The sequence below is a fragment of the Hyaena hyaena genome, unplaced genomic scaffold, assembly GCF_003009895.1.
Source record: "Hyaena hyaena isolate Hyena2069 unplaced genomic scaffold, ASM300989v1 scaffold_452, whole genome shotgun sequence".
Taxonomy (NCBI): Eukaryota; Metazoa; Chordata; class Mammalia; order Carnivora; family Hyaenidae; genus Hyaena; species Hyaena hyaena.
In genome coordinates, this window is record NW_024081085.1 from 380,338 (window position 1) to 400,225 (window position 19,888).

A 19,888-nucleotide genomic window follows, 5' to 3' on the forward strand; every position below is an offset into this window, starting at 1 on the left:
CTCCATCTGTGGATCCTTTCAAAGCCTAACTAAATTCATAATCTCCTCTCCCCAAAGTCTTTCCTTCAAGATTTCCTATTTCTGATGAAACATACTATCCTTCCATATACAAATGCTCCAAACTTGGTGGGCAGGTTTGACTCCCCTTCTTCCTTCTCCCATCAAATCCTGCACATTAACCTGCCCCGCGTTGTTTCTGCCCTATCTTAGGGAAGCCCTTGAGACCTCCCACTAAGAAAGCAGGAACATGGGTCTCTGTTTTCTTGGTTTTCAGAGCCTTCTGCTCATTTTCTTCCTGAGGACCACTGCAGTTTCTCTGAATTGTATGTTTGCCTTTTTGTCTCTAACAGATCATGACTGCTTTGAAAGGAGCTTTAAGTATTTGTGTGTTCTGATTTCCTCCATATTTCAGTGTTTATAATAAAAAATGATGTGGAATAAATGCTGGTTGAATTATTTGTATTAATTGCACTAATTACAGTAAATGCAATGGCAAATGAAGACAATGCAAACGCAATTTTAAAAAGGATTTTCTTGAGTCTTCTAATTAGTAAAAAAATAATAGGAAAAATCTGATGAGTGGGTGGTGATTAAAATGGTATAAATATATGAAGGAATAAAAATTTAAGACACTCAGTAGAAAGATGTTTATAAGAATAGCAACAGCTTCCCAGATTCATGAAAATAAAGTAAATCTGGAAAAAATACATATTCTTAACTTCAAATTATTGGAAGACAATTATAGTATTTCTGTCCCTCAACCAGACTACGTTGAAGATTGGACATTTGTAATAACTTATATTTGTTTTTTTGAGAGAGAGAGGGGGCATGAGTAGAGAAAGGGCACAGGAGAGAGAGAGAGTGAGAGAGAGAGAGAGAGGAACTTAAGCGGGCTCCATGCTAGGCATGGAGTCCTACTTGGGGCTGAATCTCACAACCCTGAGATCATGATGTGAGTCGAAATCAAGAGTCAGCCACTTAACTGAGCCACCCAGGCGCCCCTGTAATAATTCATGTTTTTAAAATTATATTTAATAAGGGAAAATAAATTGTTTATGGGGCGGGGGGAGAAGTTGTTTCCACTGAGATTGCTAGGACCTTTAGGCATCCATTTTGCCTACTATATACTAAAAGCCTATCTACAGAATGAAACCAAGCAGGACAACTTAAACTGAAATATAGACAATAGGGATAGAGATGGGTCTATATTACATCATTTTTGTCCTGGGTCTAGCCATGCCTAAAGCCAGCTATATCTCTGAACTTTCCAGTTATGAAAGCTAGAGATTCCCTCTTCTGGTTTAATCTCATTTCAGTTGGATTGCTTTCACTTACAACCAAATGTGCTAATTCAACATCACCAAACTTATCAACTTCCCCAAAATCTTCTCCATCTGAGAAAGAGGATTTCCCTCTTTCTGTTAATGAAGTCATAATTGTCCCTATCATTCAGGCTCAAAAGTACAAAATCAGGGTACCTGAATGGCTCAGTCAGTTAAGCGTCCAACTTTGGCTCAGGTCAAGATCTTGTGGTTCATGAATTCAAGTCCCACGTCAGGTTCTGTGCTGAAAGCTGGGAGCTTGGAGCCTGCTTTGCATTCTGTGTCTCTCTCTAACTCTGCCCCTTCCCCACTTGTGCTCTCTCAAAAACAAGTAAATAAACAAACAATTAAAAAAATATAAGGTACAAAATCATCTATTCATTCCCCCACATATTCAGTCAGCCTACATATCATTCCATTCTCTTACATCTCTTCCTTCTGTCCCTACCCATAAAAGTTTTACTTCTTTAATTCTGGTCATTTTTATTTTTGTCACTTAGCAATAATGTCATATATAACTCATCTCAAGTGTCACTTTCTCTTTGAAATCTTTTTTTTTAATATTTTTTATTTATTTCTAGGAGAGAGAGAGAGAGAGAGACAGCATGAGCAGGGGAGGGTCAGAGAGAGAGGGAGTCACAGACTGAAACAGGCTCCAGGCTCTGAGCTGGCAGTCAGCACAGAGCCCGACGTGGGGCTCGAATCCACGAACCGCGAGATCATGACCTAAGCGAAAGTCGGACGCTTAACCTACTAAGCCACATAGGCGCCCCTCTTTGAAACCTTTTCTTACCTGCCCTGGCCACATCAATCCCTTGCTCTGCTTTGTCCTCCCCCTCACTGTCATTCTTCAGCCCCACTCTCCTACAATCACCTTGAATCAGCTGAGACACAATCTTTTCCAGGATGCTTTTCCTGACTCGGCCCCTCTTCTCACAGGTTGTGTTGAATGTCCTCTTCAGTGATATCTCAGTACCCTCTGCTTAACTCCTTCAAAGTTTACCACAGTTTACAGTGAAATTATCCAAATTATGTCACTCGCCTTAAAGATTTTCAAGGGAAAGAATGATGTCAAATGGATTATCTACCCAATATATACCAGAAGTTCAATAAATGTTTTGAGCTTTTAAAGTGAATTGTGTTTCCTTCATCCGTACAGCTCCATCAGTCAGCACATGTGCAGCACAGAGTAGCAGCTAGACTGTTGTTGGTTAAGTGAAGAGTCTTCTTGAAATTCGTATGTTGAAATCCTAATCCTAATGTGATGGTGCTAGGAGGTGGGCCATCTGCAAAGTAATTAGGTCATGAGAGTAGAGCCCTCATTAACAGGATCACTGCCTTTATAAAAGTGACACTGGAGAGCCCCTGAACCCTCTTTTTTTGCTATAGTGAGTCTACGATGAGAGATTGGCAGTCTGCAACCCAGAAGAGGGCTCTCACCAGAAACCCCCATGAGTGCACCCTGATCTCAGACTTCTGGCCTTCAGAACTATAAGAAATAAATTTCTCTCATTTGCAAGCCACCCAGTCTATGGCACTTGTTATAGCGGCCTGAACTAAGAAGACACCTCTTCATCTCCAGTCTGACTATATATCCATCTACCCAACTCCCCATTAAAGATTTAATCTTGGTTCACAACCTTCCTTGGTAGTTAACACTTCCAAAAGGTTTTCAATAGCACCCTAGAATGCCTTTGCCCTTCCTCCTCACCTACCTGCCTATTCCTTAAAACAAATTTTGAATTTTCTTTGTGCTTGCTTGCTCCATAATACCACCATCACCATTTACCTAATCATACCAAATGTCTCCACTATAAACTAAAGCTGTCTCATCTCAGCGGGTTCCTCGGCATTGCTCGGCACCCCCTATGTATCTTCAGCTGACCCCTATCAGATTCCCCATAGCAGCTGCTACAAAGTTTTTCCACTCTCCTTAAGCCCCAAATTCCAGCCTACTCCTCACATGCTCAGCGAAAGCTCTCCTCCTCTTTTACATAAGTCAGGATATAATATTATAACCATAAGATGCCTTGGTTTTCTTCATCCTCAAGTCAAAACCTTCCTATCCCCTTTAGACAGTCTTTCTCAGTTAATGCTCCAGGGACAGATTTGCCCACCCTCCTTTCCAAAGCCAAATTCTCTATTCAAACAGTACCAATTGTTTAATTTTTCTCCCTCTCCTTGGCTCCTTCCCTTCACCATACAGGAATGCTTAAACTTCCTCTGTCCAGGAAGTCAGTATTTCATTACTAGCTAACATTTGTTGAGCATTTACAATGTAGAAAGTGCCACTATAAGCAATTTACATCAATCATTATATTTAATCTTGACAATAACCTTCGGTGTTTTTGATAGCATATCCCCTATACTATTAATAAACTGAGGCCAGTATTGGAAAATTCGCTTAGGTCAAACAGCTTTCTACTTGCTTGTACACTCCAACTTTTCTAACAGATTATCTAAATTTGACTCTCCTTTATCTCCTTCCTCTCTTCCCCTGTGTTTCTGTATCATATGTCCAAAACCTTCACTGCTGTGCCACGGTGACTTAGAGCTGAGTATTTCTGTGTCTGTCAACAAGTATAGGGACATACCAACACTGCACGCACATACACACACAATACCACTACAAACACCTGTTTGAAATATATATGTTGAAAGTTTGGAAAAATGAATCCAGCCCTTAGGAGAATTATATTTAAGCAAAAAGAGAACACATCACGTATCAGCACTGCCCTTCTCTCTTTTTCTACCACTTTTAAGCACCGAGGAGGTTTCCCTGGGTTTGAGAAGCACTCACAGCCTCAGTAGTTTTCTTTAGTCACCTGACCTGATCCCATGGTCCACAGCTTGGCACAGTCCCCATGGCTTTCAAGAATTCTGTCTGGACAAGAGGGACAAGATCAGTTCCAGAAAGGAAGAGCATACAACAGTATCAGCTGAAATGCTTCTCCATCGGAAAGGCCAGGCTGACACCAGGTCAGCTGAAGAAACAAACATGTCTTCCATTGACAAGTGTTTAATTGGACATTTTGAAAATCTAATGTCATGTATGCAGATGCAAATGTTTGAAGAGTTGTTTACAGTGTGGTTGGTGCCAGACAGGCTCCAATGCCAAGCCAGCACACAGCCTCCCATTATTCTGCAGCGCTTGGCTTCTAAAGATGTTTCAGGGCTCTCTGAGCCTTGTAAATTTCCACATCCAAGGGCTTATCTGTGTTTGCAAAGCGGAGTCCTTCTTCCCCCACGAGTAGACATCAGTCCTTCCCCTGCCAATCTCTGCAACTGCCTGCCCTGATTCAGAAAAGGCGTTGGAGAAATGGTTTGAGAGGTGATTACTCCATCTCTAGAAAGTGTAGTGTTGAAGTTTTAGTGGTTTTTGAAAAACTAACAAAAAGAAAATGCCAGGCCCTAGATCCCTGCCCAGAAACCAGGTCTTAGCTGACACAGCTATTTCAAGAATTATTTCTATCATTCATTGACCCAGGAAAACACAGCTTATTAGCTCAGCTAACACACAAGTGTACCTTCACATGCCAGCTAGAAGGAAGCAGTTCTTGGAAGGATAAACAAGGATATTCTACAAGTAGACCCTGGGGAATCCATTCATGTTTAAGAACTGAACCATTTAGGGGTGCCTGGGTCGCTCAGTCAGTTGAGCATCTGACTTCAGCTCAGGTTGTGATCTCACAGTTTGTGGGTTTGAGCCCCATGCTGGGCTCTGTGCTGACAGCTCAGAGCCTGGAGCCTGCTTCAGATTCTGTATCTCCCTCTCTCTCTGACCCTCCCCTGCTCACACTGTCTCTCTTTCTCAGAAATAAAAATTTTTTTAAAAAACATTTAAAAAAATTTAAAAAAGGGAACTGAACCATTCATAGTCTGCTTGGAAAAATGCAATGCAAAAAAAAGCTGCCATTATCACAAATTGTTTTGATGCCTTCCCTGTATCCTCTTCTGATTATCAATGCCCTCTTCGAGAGAACATTGTTCATGTATCATGTTAAAAATATTTAATTCAATGGGGCGCCTGGGTGGCTTAGTCGGTTAAGCGTCCGACTTTCGCTTAGGTCATGATCTTGCGGTTCGTGGGTTCGAGCCCCGCGTCAGGCTCTGTGCTGACTGCCAGCTCAGAGCCTGGAGCCTGTTTCAGTCTGTGACTCCCTCTCTCTCTGACCCTCCCCTGCTCATGCTGTCTCTCTCTCTCTCTCTCTCCTAGAAATAAATAAAAAAAACATTAAAAAAAATATTTAATTCAAAAATAAAAATTCTGCCACTCACTTTATATTTGATAAGCTTATTTCTTTACCCAGTGGTCTCCACTGTATAAAAAGCCATAAAAATTACAATCATTTATTAATGAGTTCATTCACTTATTCATACTACAAATATTGACTGATTACCTACTATGCTCAGAGCATATTTCCTTATACAGAAATAAGGAATATGCCATCCTTGGCCTGGAAGCTAGTGAACAAAGAAGTCAGATGACTATCATATAAAAGGAAATAAATTCTCATGTACTTACAATAAAGAAATGATAAAATACAGCAGGGTTGTCACAAGTAAGAAATACCAGAGAAGATGGTATTTCAGTTCAATCTTGCAGGATAGATTAATTTTCATAGCTGTATAGTGGGAAGGGTATTTTTAGTTAAACAACCATGAGCAAAAGTCTGAACATTTATTATATGTTCTCCAGAAAGGATAAAGAGCCTGGGGAAGCTTGATGTTTTAAAGCAGTAGGGAAACATTTAAATATACTCACATGCACACAACAAATGTATTCCCAGGTCCCTTTCACACTCACCGATTCAGGACCTACAGATAGGTGGGACCTAGGAATCACTATTTTTAAAATCCTCCCAGATCTTGATGTGCACTCATGATGTGACTGGAAACACACATAGAATACACTGAGGAATACAGGAGGTGTTATGGGCTGAACTGTGCCCCCCTCCCCATACACATGAAAATATGTATGTTAAAGTCCTATCCTAATTCAGTAGCTCAGAAAATGCCTATATTTGGAGATAAGGCCTCTAAAGAGGTCATTAAGTTAAAATGAGGGTGTTAGGGTTGGCCCTGATACAATCTGAACAGGGTCTTTATAACAGGAGGAAATTTCAGATACGTGAACAGAAACGAAGACTGTATGAGGAAATAGAAGAAGATGACCATCTGCAAGCCAAGCAGAGGTTTGGGGAGAAACCAAACCTGTAGGCACCATAATCTCGGAATTGCAGCCTCCTGAACTGTGAAAAAATAATCTACTGTTTAAGTCCCTGAGTCTGGTATTTTGTGGTGGCGGCCCTAGCAAACTAATATGGTAAATGAAAACACCATGAATGCACCCAGAAATACATTTTTTCAAATATTTGTTTATTTTTGAGAGAGAGACAGAGCATGAGTGGGGGAGGGGCAGAGAAACGGAGACACAGAATCCAAAGCAGGCTCCAGGCTCTGAGCTGTCAGCACAGAGCCTGATGCGGGGCTCAAACTCACAAACCGTGAGGTCCTGACCTGAGCCGAAGTCGGACCAACTGAGCCACTCAGGTGCCCTAGAAATACTTTGTTTTTTAAGTTTATTTACTTTGAGAGACAGAGAGAGAGACAAAGAGAGAGCACATGTGCACGAACTGGGGAGGGGCAGAGAGAGGGAGAGAGAGAGAGAGGGAGAGAGAGAGAAAGAGAGAGAAAGACAGAGAGAGAGAGAGAGAGAGAATCCTAAGCAGGTTCCATGCTGTTAGCACAGAGACAGATGGCACGAACAGTGAGATCATGACCTGAGATGAAAACAAGAGTCAGACACTGAACTGACTGAGCCACCCAGGCACCCCACTCAGAAATATATTTTAATGCCAGATATTTAAGAACCTTAAATGCCATATTAGGCATTCAGACTTTATTCCACAGACAATTTCTCAAAACATAGGTCTTTGCAGTAGGGAAGTAGTATGAGCCAGCCTACGATCCAACTCTTAAGTCTGTATGGAAGGTAAAGTGGTTTAAAAGATTCTGCCCAGTCAAGGCAAGAGATGATAAGGGGTATGATTAGTGCAGTGACAGAAAAGGATGGTAGGAGAGGGAGACAGAAAAATTCAGAAGCTATAACAGGTAGACATAAACAGCATTTGCTGACTTACTAATTCTGGAGGACAAGGGGAGAGTTAGGGATAAACTCCCAGATTTTGAGCCTGTTTTGTACCCTGTATTTCAGACACATCAAATTATCTACAATCCTGAAGAATGAGGTGCCATTAAGCACAACAGAAAACACAGAAACAGCGTATCTGGGAATGAAACTGATGAGTTAAAACCCAGAGAAGGGAAGTCAGAGAGAATTCAGGTGTAGAAATGAAGATCTCTTGAGTCAGAGGAGCTCCTTCAAGCCACAGGGTAATGAGAGCGTGGCCCTGGATTCCAGTTTCGGCCCCAACACGGAAGACTGGAAAGTCATCACTCCTGTCCTTACAACAACAAATAAAATGGAACGAACTGAAAGCCAACAACTTTCCTTTGACCTAGCAAGGTAATAAGGATGCAGCGCAAACTACCACCCTAAAATCTGAAGACACGGGTGAAACTCAGGAGCTGATAAAGCCCTGATCTGCTTAGTTCGACCACAAGCCACTGGAGCCACAAACTGGTAAGAATACCTACATGGTAACTTTGACAGATTGCAGGACACTGAGTGTGGACACCACGAGAGGAAGAAACACCTCGGGCCCCAGCACTGGTCAGGTTGAGGGCTCAGGGGATTCCAACAATTTTAGATAATCACAACTATGAAAAAGGAGCAAAGACAAGGGAAATTCAACTACCAATGAATAAGAACAGTGGCTGATAATGACAGCACTTACCATGTGTCAGGCCTGTCCTAGATGTTTAGTTATATTTCTAAATCCTACAACAAACAGCATTATTTTTCTCTTGCTGCTGTAACAAATTACCACAACCCTGGTGGCTTAAACAATATAAATGTATTAACCTGCAGTTCTGTAGGTCAGGGGTCCAACACGGGACTCACCAGGTAAAAATCAAAGTGCTGGTATGGCTGCATTCCTTTTGGTGGCTCTGGAAGGGGATATCTGTCTTTTTCCAGCTCTGTGTAGCCACCCACATTCCTGGTCTCAAGGCCTCCTTCCCCCGTCTTCAAAGCAGACAGCATTACATCTCTTTGGCCATTCCTCCATAGTCACATCTCCCTAAGTCTCTTATTCCTCTTCTGCCCCTTTCACTGTTAATTGGGCCACCCAGACAATCCAAGATGATCCTCCCAGTTAAACGTGGATGATTAGCAATCTTAATTGCATCTGCATATCTCCTTTGCCATACAACCTCTCATATTCACAGGTTCTAGGGAGCAGGGCATGGGCACAAGCACTTTAATTATCACCTTCATGTCACAAATGAAGAAAATGAGTCAGAGAGAGTATATGTAATTGGTCCAAGGTCACACAGGTGTTAGTGGCAGAGCTGAGGTTTGAACACAGGAAATTGGCCCATATTCTTAAACATTCTATGTTCTAGAGAACATGGGTGCCAGTGAGTGATTTGTTTAAGTGGCAAACCCTAAAATTGGGATTCAGTAAGCAGTGAAATGTCAGAATAGTGCAGACTTCCATGTTTTGTCCTCAAAGATCATATATTTAACACACACATATATACACACAGATACATAATAAAAATAAGATGTATGTGTACCTATATATCACATCCATATATATTCATACATAATATAAATAACTGTATTATTTTATTACTATTAGGTATGTCTTATTATTAGAACTTCCTACATTCCTGTTCATCTTTGTGAATTATATTCTTCAACTTTATTAGTTACATTATTCAATCCTACCATTTGTCTTTTGTCTATTTGATTTGTCATGTAACAAAAGATCTTAAGGTACTCCTGCAAACTGTTTTGGCCATCTTCTTGTACTTCTGACCATTTCCTTTATATGTTTTGAGGATAAGTATTTTTAAATGTTTGGCCCATAAAAAGTCACAACTATTCTGTCACCCTTACAGATTTTATCTTTCATCAACATAAAACTTTGGATCTAGTGTAATAATCTTTCTTTTGAATTATACTTGATTTCATTTTAACAGTGTGGGAGTCAAAGCCCATAGGGTTTTTGGTTTTCCTACCCTGGTCCATTCTGTTTACATTTACATTCACGACTGTCTCTTGTGGGTCCCACCATCAATTCGGAGCACTGCCGTTCCCAGGCTTCACCTCACCCAGTGTCCTAATGGTCCGTGCTTTGTAAGCAGTGAAGGTAGCTAGATGGATTTAACTGCAAATCATTACATGCAATATGTTTTCGCTGGTCTCTAATGATTAAGGGATCCAGCTCCAGATCCCCATTTCCGTATTTCATATTCAAGTTAGAAAAGTCTTCAACATATAATATAATCTAGATAGATGTAGCTTTTTGCAGATGTGTCTTGCTTTAAGCAAACCCCATATTCGAAAGTCTGGATTTATCTAGACAATACATTAAGGAGTGATTAATTGTTCACTTTATAAAGGGGTGATTTGCCTCATGGAAGACTAATCAGAAGATACATTGGAGACTTTCCTATTGCATTGAAAGTATCATTAGATTTCCACAGATACTCTCTATATACAACCATCCATGACCATCCCTACAGTATGCAGCAGAACTGTGCTAAGGATACTTTCTATCACTGCCTCTCCTGAGAAATCTTGGCTTTGCTGGCCTTCAAATATCATCAGCTTTACTTTTACAGGATGTGACATGATAGAGGAGAGGGGGCACACTGTAAAAGGCCAGGGTTCCAAGGCAAAGCAAGGCTCTGATACAATGGACAGAGCAGTGGGCTGGACATCAAATGCTTGGTTGGGGCTCTTGCCAGCCAGGGGGTCTGAGGCAAGCTACAGCCTGCTTAATACCCCGATTTTTAGTTTATAAGAGAAAGATAACAGTGCCTGGCTGTACCTAGTTTTGAGGGTTCCTGTAACAATCAAATGTAAAAATTCCACTTAAATATAAAGTGCCATGCTAATATATTCTTTTTGCTAAGTAAGTCTAATGCCACAACACTAAGAGAATGCTGTATCAATCTCCTTTTTTCTCTGTTAGCAGCTATTTGTCATAGAATTAGTTAGATGTTCTGAAAATGCCTCTCAGTCATTATCCTTTTCATTTTATCTTACTCTACCTCTTTTATTCTTCCCTTAGTTCAAAGTCTCCCCACACTTTCTCTGCAAAGACCAAACCCTCGGCCCAGCACCTCTGAACAATCTCCTATTTGTCTCTTCCTGAAAAGCTGAGTAAGAGGAGAAACCAACGCCTGTGGTATTCTTACCACTAAAGAAGTACTGTTATTTGGAAGAGCCAGCTCAAATGTCTGTATTGCAAATCTGCCTACACCTGTGTCTCCGTCCTCTCGGCCACACTCCTGCCATGTGCTTATCTTTGTTCCTTTGAACCGCTCCCATCTACATTGCTCTATTTTGGTTCCTCTTGGTGCCTTATGGTAACCCCTCACTGTCTGAGTATCCAACTTTTTTCCTCCACTGGAACTTACGTAAGATTTGGAGTTCCCACAAATTCACATGAAATATGATGCAGTGGTCCTTAGACAAGTCCAGCTTGGTTTTTTTCCTTCTTTTTAAGTGATTTATTGAATGGATTTTTCTTTCCAGACTGAGGATCTGTCGTAACGTTTGGCAGGTCTCGACTGTGTGATGCTGCAGTACAGCGACAGTCGAGGCCGGAGAGCGGAGCTTCCCCTAGATGCCCCACAGTTGCCTCTACTCACTGTCTTTCTCCTAAAACCTCTTCCTCATCTTAGATTTATTAGCCTCTTTCGTGGCATCTCCATTCACCCAGCCAAGCAAACCCCAAACCTTATCTCCAATATCCAGCTGGTCACTGAATCCTGCCCTCTCTAGTTTCGGAGGATCTTTGAAACCTGTGTTAATTTAGACCCTTCTCCTCTTTCATTTGTGCTATAGCACCAGTCTCCTCCTCTTCCTCCGCCTTTCTTCTCGTTTGTCCATCTCCAGTGTCTTCAGAGCAGTACTGCTGCAGCTATTTTCTAAGAAAAATACAATCATAGGACTCCTCCAATCCAAAACTCAGCTTTTTAAAAAAAAAAAAAAAAACACTCTAAAAAAGATTATCCACACTGTGAAAAAAAACTCTAGATAACATGGCCCACCCTCACAAGATCTCTCTAGTGCAGCCACACTGAGCCCCCATCTCTTCCTGGGAGTGGGAGTGCTCATACCCTCATACTCCTTTGCCTTGCCAATGTGGTTCTTCCTGTGTGGAATGCACTTTTCCCTCCCCTTGGCCTTCAAGCTTCAAAATCCAGTTCAAAACCATAACTCTAACCATAGCTCTTTAGTAGAATGAATGCCCCCGCTCTCACGTCACCCTGTGGTTCAATTATTTGTGGAACGGTCACTTTCCTACTTAAACTCAGTATCTCACACATCGTAATGTGGCATATAGTATACACTCAATAAATGGGCACTGAAATTAACACGCGCAAACAAAATAATAGCTAAAGAAAAATTCCAGAGACCTAGAAGCATACCAGTCCAATTTCTTCACTGCATTAGAGAAACAGGGCCCAGGAATAAAGAGAAAGGACTCATAATCTGATGGAGGCAAACACATGAATGGGTTGTTTGTTTTTAAAAGCTAAGTGGTTTAGGGAGGGTAGGAGGAGAAGAAAGTACATTTTCAAGCTCTAGCTCCAGGGCAAGTAATAAAAATTGTTGCCTTAATGTTTTTTTCATAACTTTGTGAGCAATGGGAAGGCCTATTCTATCACAGCAGCCTTCAGGGCAGAAAGTTTCGGCCTCCTGAGCTAAATCAAACTGGCATCTACTCTCAGTTTTTCCAGTTGCCACTGAAAGGTCTCAGAAGCTAAACCTGACTGACAAAGAAGAAACAAAATAATTTTCCATTTATTTTATGGGGCTCTCTTTTCCTCTTTGCTCTCGTCAATTACTTATAAAGGTCCTGGAAACCCATCTTGCATTCCTGTCCCTGGATTACAGGGATATGGTCTCAGTTATACTTTTTCAGCAATAGAAGTTGCCATTCCTATAAAGGAAGTTGGGAGGCAATGCCTTAGCAAGGACACAAAGCTAGCCCAAGAAATAATAACGCTCTCTGCTCACAGTTCAAAGCTCTTAAGCTGATGGTAGCTCTTGATGTCACCCATTTCACCCTCCCTAAATTGGGTTAAGTCTGAATAAGTTTAAAAATTGGGATGCATGTGCATTTAGGTCAAAGTATCAGAGTCTACCAGAGTCCCAATGGAATTCAATATATTCAACATATATTCAATTCTCTATAACTCAGTCTTAACCATTCCATCCCTAAGCCCCCACCCTAAATTCATCTACCCACAATGCCTCAGAGTTTATATCTGCATATCCTAGAACATGAACAGAGACCCCATCCTCTAACATCACACAGACTCTCCTAGCAGGAATTGCCTACATTTCCGGGAGAAACCCTGCCCCCATCTGCCTATATTCTGAGTACTTCATTTTCCCATTTTCCAAGCAGTTTCTTTTTCAGATGGTTGAATGGGGATTTCAACAGTACCTAGCTCTTAGGTTTATAGTAAGGATTAAATGGGGCAATATAAGTAAAAAGATTAAATATAACAGCACTTGCTGCACGATCAGTGCCCCATAAATATCAACTTTTGTTACATGCCATGCCTGAACAACTCATGACCCCCTAACTGGTTCTGTGGGAAAAGAGCTCCAGAAAGTTGGTCTTTTTCACCAAGTACCACTTTTGGCTCCACTTGTCCCAATAGACTTGAAATAACCGAAGTAGGTAACATTAATTTTCTTTTACTTAACACATTTGGGACTTTGAGTTTGTTAAATGTAGCATGCAAAAAATATTTTAATATGTTTGTAAAATGACTTTTTAAGTGCCATTAAAAAAAATCTCTAAGGCCCTTCCAGCTCCAAAATGTTGTGATCTATAATAACTAATTTCAAATGCATGCAAATTAATACCGATACAATGCCCCAGATACACTGGAGATATATGGCACTGTCAGGCTGGGCTGCACTGGAAACACGTTAGACCCAGGCCCAAGAGCCTCCGGCAATGCAGAGTAAAATTTTGCCTCTCTTTCTCCCCTCCATCCCAGAGTCTATTATTCTCATCTTGAGCTCCCAGGCTCTTTGGTAGCAGATGTGGAGAAGAATAAGGAATGAGCTGCAATGTGCAGAGAAGAAAGTAGGGTCAGGATTCTACAGAATCCCAAACAGATCGGCTGAAGTGAGCAAAATTCCATAAAGTCTCCTACAATCTCTCACCTGTAATACCTGATGAAAGAGTATCCTAGGAGTCTAGCTAAGAAAGGGGTCCCACCAACCATCCTTCCTCTTGGAGGTGAAGAAACTGAGACCTAAAAAGAGCAAATGACAAGTTCAAAGTCATCTGGCTTTTCTGGAACTCAAGTCTGGAAACCTATGGAGTTGATGCAGTCATCAACTGTATTGAAGCAGTCAACCTATTATAACTTCCAAAACATCTACACAGATAAATGTCTCTCATTTTTCCTCTCTGGGCTACATTCAGTCTTCTTCGGTCGCTCACAAATCCACTAGTACCTGTCCCGGGAAAACAAATAAGATCTTCACAGACCTGAATTCAAGAGAAAGGTCTGATTTTACAAAAGTTACTAAAAGCAGAGCCATGTGTTTCTATCCTTAGATTCTCCCTGATCTTTCAGAAATACAGTAAATAACATTATAGTGACAATGATTCTTCCAAAGTCCACAGCAGAAAGCAAAACGCAAGCAAGAAAAAGCCTAAGCATATTTTAAGCAACACATATATAAAAATCTACCTAAACTGGAAATATGAGGATGTGCTTCGGATGATTATTTTCTTTAAAAACAGCATAGAACAGGGGTCCCCGGGTGGCTCGGCGGGTTAAGCCTCTGACTCCCGACCTTGGCTCCGGTCATGATCTCGCAGTTACTAGTCTCACAGTTCTGTCTCTACTTCTCTGTCCCTCCCCAACTTGTGTGCAAGCTCGCTCTCGCTCGCTCTCGCCCTCTCTCTCAAAATAAATCAACTTTAAAAAAATAAAAATAGAAACAGCGCGGAATAAAGCTCCTTTAAAGCGACACACTGAATGACTCGATTTACAGGAGGGCAACATTTACACAACTTTTCGGAAAACTATCCGCCAGAAGATGAGCCGTAAGTCTGTGTCTCCACTGCCTGCACTTGGTATTTCTTTCCAGTGGTGCATTCCTCCACTGAGCTCCACTTCGCAGGCACGCATGCACTTACTCAGGTGTTAAGGCACCGGGTCAATTTCAAAGGCACTGACTGGCTCCTTTCTTCAACCACTTAGGGAGGACCACGGAGCAGGGACGAGCCACACAGGCCCTGCCCTCGGGGAACCTAGACGTGCACACCAAAAAGCGAAAGCACAAGGTAAAAGGCGAAAACACCACGAAGGAGCTCGGCTACAGCGCCCTGGAGGCTCAGGGGAATCGGGAGGGCAGCCCCGAGGCCTGGGCCCAGCCCCCCCCCCCCCGCCGGCCGGAGGGGCTGGAGGGCCCGCCCCGGGACCAAGGCCCCGCCAGGGCCGCGCATCCCCCTCCATCCTGGCGCCCGCGCTCGGCTTCCCGTTTCTGGGCCCTGACTTCCCTCGTCACGGAAGCCGCCCGGCCTGCCCGTCTCCCGTGGCTTCCCAGCCCCGTCCGTCAGTCGCTCCCACGAATGAGCGACTTAGGCCATCCCCGGGGCCGGCACCCCCTCAGCCCGCCCGCGGGAAGAGCCCGGGCCTGGTCCCTGCCGCCCGCGGGCACGGCGGGCCTACGGCGAACGCACCTGGCGGTCAGCTCGCGGGCGGCGGCTGCGGCGGAGGCTGCGGCTACGGCGGCGGCGGTGCCGGGGGCCAGGCTCGCGGCCCAGCTTTCAGGTGGCGGCGGCCACACCCCTGACGCGCCCGCGGCCCTTCAAGCCGTCGGGTGACCGCGGCCCTGCCCCCGGCCCCCGCCCCTCCTCGCGCCGCGGGCGGAAAGGGGCGTGTGGGGTGCCGCAGGGGGCGGGAGGGGGAGCGGGGGCCGGGATGCCACCTCCAGAACGCTTGGGGGCCTCACCTTCCGAGTTCCGGGGCCCCCGTTGGAAAATTGAGAGTCACACGCTGGGTCCTAGGCGCCAGCTTCGTTATACGGGATCAAAGGGGCCTCAGGAGTCGCCCTCAGGCCCAGAACGGTCCCCAAAGCCTGGGTTTCTGTGTTTCCAAAGGTGTAGCCTCAGGTGGGACATCGGACTTGGCCGACTTAGCGTGTGCTGTGCAGGTAGGTGAGGACAGACGGGGCTGTGACGCCAAACAGAAAACGTGACAGGCTTCGGTCTGTCGCTGAGCCTGGCTAAAGGAGTTTGGAAACCCAGGCTTAGTGAGCTGTCAGATGCTGGTTCTTAAACCGTTTTTCTCCCATCCTGGCCGGGAAGGCCTGCTGCAGAAGTGGTGAGGATGGTAGGGATGGGGAGATGCCCCAAGCTGGCAGATCTGGAAGCGTCGATAATCTTCAGTTTATGCATTATTTGTATGAGGGTGCTCAAGAAGAAAGGAGACTCATCTGATCACCTGGTTGTAGCTTATGTCCACAAGTCACACGCATTCCTGGTCGCTAAGTGTGTGCTCACGTGTTTTCAATGTTTTCTGTTTTGATAAATTTGAATTTCTTTTTTAACTACACTCTTGTCAAACACAAACAGTTATCTTTGTGAAACACGGAGCAATCCAGGTCTCTCCTCTTAACCAGAAAGTAAAAAAATCTTTTAATTAAAATAAAGGGGCGGGGAGAAAACCACATGCTCGGGCCGGGGGTGGGTTGGAGTGCAAAACATGTAATACCTATATAAGGGTAGCCCTCAGTTAACAATCTCTTTAAACTTTTATTAACCCTGTTGCCCGCGGTATAACGTATGAACTCTGACACACTCAAGATTCCTCCAAGTTCCTCACAATGTGATCCTGGCCTCACGCTTCCAGGTTCATCTCTGTGGTGCTCTATCCAGCTTCACTAAATTACTTCTTTCTCAGACTATCTGGGGCAAAGGACAAGATTTTATGCTAACAGCCATGGACTGTAATTTTTCTAAGATACAATTAAAAACTTGCTAGAAAAAGTGGGAACAAGACAAAAACTACAAGCCCCAGTTTTCATTATGAGTGTACAAGTATACAAGTATAAAATTACTCTGTCAATTTGTCTTTGTTTTCTTCTAACTTCTAAATGTTTACTCTCGATTTCTATATTTATCTCATCGTGGCCCAGTAAAAACAGTTCACAGATTGGCAGCGATGACCATATTTGAAGTGACACTGACTTGCTGCTCTTTAAGTGTGTCAGATATGAGGCACTTGGGTGGCTCAGTCGGTTAAGCGTCCGACTTCGGCTCAGGTCCTGATCTCACAGTTTGTGGGTTCCAGCCCCTCATTGGTCTCTGTGCTGACAGCCAGCTCAGAGCCTGGAGCCTGTTTCGGATTCTGTGTCTCCCTCTCTCTCTGACCCTCCCCTGTTCACGCTGTCACTCTCTCAGAAATAAATCAAACATTTTTTTTAAAGTTTAAAAAAAAAAATAAACGTGTCGGATGCTTCTCAACTTCTGGGCCTTTTCTCATGTTCTTCTTTTAGTGCTGATCAAAGTTCTTGTCACCCAAGGTTCAACTCATAATGTAATAGTAACAGTAGCTTAAGATTTATCGAGTGCTCTATGCTAAGACTTTTATGCATTCACTATGAATTCTTATGAGCTAGGTATTACTATTATTTTTATTATTTCCACTTTACAAAGGAGGACACTGAGGATTAGAGAGAGAAGTCAAATCACACAACCAGTGAGGCTCAAAGTTAACATTCTAACTGAGCCAGCCTGTTTCCAGAATCCATTGCAGTCAGCCATGAGGCTGGGCCCTCTTCCATAAAACCTCCCATTTGCTTTGGAGTTAAAGTTAATCATTCCTTCTTTATACTTCTATCATATATTTTTCCCCATTGGTTTTCATTCACATGTTTCCTACACTAGGTTTTCAGCTTCTGAGTACAGTGACATTTGCGTATCTCCATGACTCTTAGTGTTGCTTCCTCCAACCGGAACATTCTTTATGCCCTCAATTCTGCTCATAATAACCACTGGAAAGCAAGCCCCTCCTTATCTTTGCATTACCATATATTCTGTGCTTACTTCATGTTGTAATTATTTGTTTGTGTCTGCATCTCCTATTAGACCACAGGCCACCCAGGACATTCAGTTATCTTATCAAAGATGTTTTTGTTTATTTAATTGAACAAGAACTTCCATAGCACTTATGATGTGCCAAGTACTGTTCTCAGAGCTTTACAATCTCATAAACAGCCCTGTAGAGCAGGTATTATTTTAGCACCACTTAACCCATGAAGAAGCTGAGGCACAGAAAAATTACCAGGAGGATACTCATAGGTAGCACAGTCAGCATTCCAAACCAGGCAACCTGGCTCCAGAGTTGAATTCTCAACCATCACGTTGTACTTATTTTCCACTACCCTGTGTTGTCTTCCTGCTGAAAACACTTCGGTGACTTGCCACTCCTCTTAGGATAAAAGTGAAACTCCCTAGTAGGGCCTTTAAAACTCTCTGTGGCCTTGGCTCTACACCTGACTCTCCTACCAAGCTTCCTGGCTCCCTTTTAGCCACACTTATCTTCTTTCCCTTACTCCCCAGGTTCATGCTCTAGCTCTGACCACAGCACACGTTGCTCCTTGGGCCTGGAATGCGGTTCCTTCACCTTGTTCCTTCCTCAGCCCCAAACTGTCCTTCATATTTTAGCTCAGGAAAATCCTCTTAGACTAGGTCAAATATCCTAGGGTACATTTTTAAAGCATTTTTTGTTTTTAACATAATTATCCTTTTCTATTTTATATGTGAATATTTGACTAAGGTCAGTATCCCCCTTTCAGCCCTGTAAGCTCCATGATGGCAGGAACTGTCTGATTGGCCAACCTTTAGATCCTCAGCAACTACTGGTATCTGACACAGAATAGGCAGTGAGTAAATATTCAGTGAATAAATGAGGGAATAAATAGTATTCAGAGCGTTATGAAAACTTAGAAGAGACACAGTATTGTGCTGGTAAATGTTTACCAACCAGTCTTAAAAAGAGAGAGAGAGACCTGATTGGTACCATTTGCCAACTTCTATGGTATCAGTAGTCTCTCCATGGCCCATTTCCAAATGCCAGTGTGACATCACACAACGCTGGAGTTGGGAGGTGATGTGAGCAGTTGGCTCCGAGTGGTTGTACCAGTGGGCTCCAGCACACCATTGGATGGACACCAAGATAGTGTGGCAGCAAGTGGCACACAGGGTCCAGCTGCTTAGGGAACTAAGGTGAGATCTGAAATATGAGTCGAACATGGGCTTGGGAGGGGGACACATGTGTGGGACAAGCAACTGACAAGGAGGTAGAGGTTGAAGAAGGAAAAAGAAAGTTCAATGGGGCTGACGTGTACATTTGAAAAGAGTGTTGTAAATCTTGGTAAGTTCAGTCTTTATCCTTACGGGAAGCACCAAAGTCGCTTAAGCAGGTATAGTAGCACAGTTACTACTGTTAGCATTCAGTTACTACTGAAGTTCGCATTTTGAAGCCATATCTCTGCCTTTGCCCAACAGGCTGGGCATAGCGTAGCCACCGAGAAGAGATGCTGGTGAACAGAATCAGGACAGAGATGAAGAGAAAGTGCAGGCAGCTGTGAAAGAGAGCCTGGGTGGAGGTGTTTTGCATGGAAATGTAGCTCAAATGTAGTTTTGTGGTGGGTGTCCAGGCCTAAACTACAACCCTAGTTTTAGGAGGTGGGACTTCAGGCCCCTGGAAAGGGACCCAACAACACAAGGCAGTGTTCCCTGTACTGGAGACCCAGTGACTAGCTTTGATCATGAACATAGACTTTTTTTTTTTTTTAATTTTTTTTTTTGTTTGTTTCTTATTTATTTCTAGGAGAGAGAGAGACAGCGTGAGCAGGGGAGGGTCAGAGAAAGAGGGAGTCACAGACTGAAACAGGCTCCAGGCTCTGAGCTGGCAGTCAGCACAGAGCCCGACGCGGGGCTCGAACCCACGAACCGCGAGATCATGACCTAAGCGAAAGTTGGACGCTTAACCGACTAAGCCACCCAGGCGCCCCCATGAACATAGACTTTAAAGACTAGGAGACCCAGGGCTTGGGGTCTCTGGCTGTGACTGGTCATTTAAACTCTCTGGAATTTCAGCTTCCTTTTCTGTAAAAAAAAAAAAAAAAAAAAAAGGAGAGTTATAAGTCAGGCACCCTTTGGTTTATAAGAGTGGTCCTTAAATGTGAATGTGTGTTCCTTTGGGAAAGCAGAAGGGGTACTTGAGGGGGTGACCAATGAGATCATTCAGACTGAGATACTTAGAGGGTGACAGGGGCTGCTCTTAATAATTGCACCAGCACAAAGGCATAAACTGAAGTGTGTGGTCATCTTAGTGCTCAAGGACTGCCCAAGAGGCAGACAGGCATGGAG

At 43.3% G+C, this 19,888-nt stretch overlaps 1 protein-coding gene across 2 annotated transcripts in view; it reads right to left on the minus strand.

The window, feature by feature from the left end:
- Positions 1-15,666, minus strand: part of CPQ (carboxypeptidase Q) — a 386,524-nt gene extending 370,858 nt beyond the window's left edge. The window contains exons 1-2 of one of the 2 annotated variants that reach the window (XM_039253462.1): positions 15,191-15,289; positions 14,645-14,758 (exon numbers count right to left, since the gene is read on the minus strand). The gene's annotated coding sequence lies outside the window, so the exon portion shown is untranslated. Of the gene's footprint in view, positions 1-14,644; positions 14,759-15,190; positions 15,290-15,462 lie in introns of those variants that run through there. The other variant, XM_039253463.1, reaches the window with a different exon arrangement.
- Positions 15,667-19,888: the final 4,222 nt, after the last annotated feature.